This window comes from Bos indicus x Bos taurus, chromosome 9, assembly GCF_003369695.1.
Source record: "Bos indicus x Bos taurus breed Angus x Brahman F1 hybrid chromosome 9, Bos_hybrid_MaternalHap_v2.0, whole genome shotgun sequence".
NCBI lineage: Eukaryota > Metazoa > Chordata > Mammalia > Artiodactyla > Bovidae > Bos > Bos indicus x Bos taurus.
The window spans coordinates 45,864,224-45,868,468 of record NC_040084.1 but is presented as its reverse complement, the minus strand read 5'-3'; the positions used below and the strand labels follow the sequence as shown (position 1 = coordinate 45,868,468).

The following is a 4,245-nucleotide window of genomic DNA, read 5'->3' as shown; positions in this document are numbered from 1 at the left end:
AAATAGACATTTCTCCAAAGAAGACATATAGATGGCTAACAAACACATGAAAAGATGCCCAACATCACTCATTATCAGAGAAATGCAAATCAAAATCACAATGAGGTACCATTTCATGCCAGTCAGAATGGCTGCTATCCAAAAGTCTACAAGCAATAAATGCTGGAGAGGGTGTGGAGAAAAGGGAACCTTCTTACACTATTGGTGGGAATGCAAACTAATACAGCCACTATGGAGAACAGTGTGGAGATTTCTTAAAAAACTGGAAATAGAACTGCCTTATGACCCAGCAGTCCCACTGCTGGGCATACACATCGAGGAAACCAGAATTGAAAGAGACACATGTACCCCAATGTTCATCGCAGCACTGTTTATAGTAGCCAGGACATGGAAGCAACCTAGATGTCCATCAGCAGATGAATGGATAAGAAAGCTGTGGTACATACATACAATGGAGTATTACTCAGCCATTAAAAAGAATTCATTTGAATCAGTTCTAATGAGGTGGATGAAACTGGAGCCTATTATGCAGAGTGAAGTAAGCCAGAAAGAAAAACACCAATACAGTATACTAATGCATATATATGGAATTTAGAAAGATGGTAACGAAAACCCTGTATGCGAGATAGCGAAAGAGACACAGATGTATAGAACAGTCTTTTGGACCCTGTGGGAGAGGGAGAGGTTGGGATGATTTGGGAGAATGGCATTGAAACATGTATAATAGCAATATAAGAAACAAATTGCCAGTCTAGGTTTAATGCAGGATACAGGATGCTTGGGGCTGGTATACTGGGATGACCCAGAGGGATGGTATGAGGAGGAAGGTGGGAGAGGGGTTCAGGATGGGGAACACGTGTACACCTGTGGCAGATTCATGTTGATGTATAGCAAAACCAATATTGTTAAGTAATTAGCCTCCAATTAAAATAAATAAAATTAAATTTAAAAAAATAAAGGGTCTTATACCACTCTCTGTGACACCTTTAAAATTTTGGCCCAAAGAACATTTTTGTATTATTGTTATTGGAGCTGAATTCTAGAATGCAAACTTGTTTTCAATGAGAGAACTCTTCCAGCCCTACAAGACTTTGATCATAATTCAGAGAAAATCCCTATAATAACATTTAAGGTTAGCCACTAAAAGGTGTACTTTCAAAACAGGAAAGGAAATAGTCAGCTCAGCCCATATTTACAAAAAAAAAAAAAAAAAATGAATTTCAACAATTTCTCGTGGCTGTTAGCTTGAATACACAAGTAAACCATTCCCATGTCAAAAATAAAAACATATACTTTAAAATTTAAAAAAGCTTATTTGTAGTTATTTATAATAGATATAAATTGGCTGTTAGATTTTAAATATTCCAGAGGTCTTAAGTTCTAACCTGACATCATGAAGGTTATTGCCTCTCTATAATCAATAGAGCAGATTGAATTAAAGTGTATGACCTCTACTATGAAAAATGATTCCATAAGCAAATGGAAATGAAGAGACAATAGAAAGACATCAGAACCAAAACAGCAAATCATCTTGTCAAGGAATTATCTTGTGATCTCAGCAAGCAGATGCATTAGCATCACTCTGTACATGTCTGCTACTCCACAAATATCTTGGGTAGCTTTAGCAACCACTCAAAATGTGGTCACCTGGGAGCTTGTTAGAGGCACAACCTCAGACACATTCCGGCCCTACTGAATCAGAATCTGCATTTTAACAAGAGCTCTAGGTGATTTGGATGCATAATAAAACTTGAGAACCACTATTTCAGAAATTTTGAAACCCCATTTTTTTCTTAATTCAGGGCAATGATGCAATCAGTGATTAACTCACGCAAGCTATCTTTTCAAGGAAGACAAGGAATACAGAAACCCTAGGGAGGTACAAAGAATTTTCTTCAAGGTATGGGGTAAAGAATCATGTCTGTATAGAAGGAGGGATTAAAGAGTTTCTCTACAAGCATATATTTTCCATAAGGTTGAGAAAACATCCAATATCCATACAAAGAATGAGGAAGTAGACAGACAGGGACACTGGAATATTCTTCTGCCCCAAAATACCAGCAACTCTTTTCACCACTGGGGCTTCCCAGGTGGCTCAGTGGTTTAAGAAAAAAAAAAAAAAATCTGGCTGCCTAGCAGGAGATGAGGGTTCAATCTATGGAACAGGGAGATCCCCTCAAGAAGGAAATGGTAACCCACTGTAGTATTCTTGCCTGGGAAATCCCATGACAAAGGATCTTAGTGGGCTACAGTCCATGGGTTTGCAAAGAGTCAGACATAGCTGAGTGACTAAACAACAATAATCTTGTCACTTCTAGAAATTTTATTTTTATCTCTGAAATGTATCCTCAAGTATCCTAAAGAAAGGGAAACCAGTATCAGTAATTTTAGTCAGACATTATATTGAAGAAAAATTCTATCTGCAAATCTGAATAGCAGTTGAAGAGAGCCCTAACTGCTCTTGATCTATTCCAGGTATTTTCAATTGTTGTTCTGAATTTGCATTTTTCTAATTGTGGCAAAGGGTATAGTTAAGTAAAAGGACTTGAAATGCATGTCAGCTATTCATTCATTCATTTATTCAAACACTTCTGGGACCATCTGGGACAGTCCCCAGATTGTGTATAGGTGCTAAGTGCTAGAAATACAATGAAAAAGACATAGCTTCTGCTCCCTCAAAACACAGCCAGCCGAGACAGCATACAAAACAGTAATTACACTGAGATGTTTTTAGTGCACAGAAGAAAACAGAAGTTGCTCAAATATAATAATAGAACCTTCTTGAAAGCATTCAGAGAAAGAAACACATGGTCTGTGACTTTGACTTCACCACTGTATGTATGTCATTAAATTCCATTAGCCTCTGTATGTCATAATTATTTAAATGTAGCTTACAACTGCCTCAAGGCATGTTTTTAAAAGCATCCCATTATTGAGGGTGCTAAAAAGCAGCCACACATATTACTATCAATTACTACTGGGAACACCTAGAGCAGAACGTTTTGTAAACAGACTGAAACATACAACTCCAAATAAATGCCATCCTTGCAAAATATGTCACCTTCAGTGGCTTACAGTTATTTGATTTGTGAGTTCTGAAGTACTGACTGATTTTTAAATTTATAACAACGAATTTAACAGCAATTGGATGTTATTTACAAATAAAATATCATAAATGTAACTATTTTTATGGCAAAGCCAACATTTGATAACGACAACTCTATAACAAAAGGTAATTAATTTGTAATGACTCAGGGGAAAAAAGACTGAAAGAAAGTATGTATAACCTTTTAAAAGCTGGTTTTATTAGGTTGGTGCAAAAGTAATTGCAGTTTTACACTGCTGAATTTTGTTGTTTGATATTTGGATCAGTTCAGTTCAGTCACTCAGTCGTGTCTGACTCTTTGTGACCCCATGGACCACAGCTGACCAGGCTTCCCTGTCCATCACCAGCTTCTGGAGCTTGCTCAAACTCATGTCCATTGAGTCAGTGATGCCATCCAACCATCTCATCCTCTGTCATCCCCTTCTCCTCCTACCTTCAACCTAATACATTCTTAAATAAATGTGGTATGTTGTACAGCATTCTAATGTGCATTTCTCACTTTATTATTTTTTGCTAATGACTTACTACTTGCTGTTTATTTTATATTTATTTTACACTAACGAAATGATGTTAGACAAAAAGCAAATTCAAGCAATTTTCTTATTTGAGTTCAAATTGGGTTATAAATCAGTGAAGACAATTTGCAACATCAACGAAATGTTTGGCCCAGGAACTGCAAATGAACCTACAGTGCAGCAGTGGTTCAAGAAGTTATGCAGTGCTCGCTTCGGCAGCACATATACTAAAATTGGAACGATACAGAGAAGATTAGCAAGGCCCCTGCACAAGGATGACACGCAAATTCGTGAAGCGTTCCATATTTTTACTAGTACGGCCACTATGGAGAACAGTGTGGAGATTCCTTAAAAAACTGGAAATAGAACTGCCTTATGATCCAGCAATCCCACTGCTGGGCATACACACTGAGGAAACCAGAAGGGAAAGAGACACGTGTACCCCAATGTTCATCGCAGCACTGTTTATAATAGCCAGGACATGGAAGCAACCTAGATGCCCATCAGCAGATGAATGGATAAGAAAGCTGTGGTACATATACACAATGGAGTATTACTCAGCCATTAAAAAGAATACATTTGAATCAGTTCTAATGAGATGGATAAAACTGGAGCCTATTATAC

The 4,245-nt window shown here is 37.4% G+C and overlaps 1 non-coding gene across 1 annotated transcript; it reads left to right on the top strand.

Annotated features, from left to right (window-relative positions):
• Positions 1 to 3,824: 3,824 nt before the first annotated feature.
• Positions 3,825 to 3,931, top strand: LOC113898925. The gene has a single exon (XR_003512782.1). It is a non-coding gene; the product is annotated as a U6 spliceosomal RNA (small nuclear RNA).
• Positions 3,932 to 4,245: the final 314 nt, after the last annotated feature.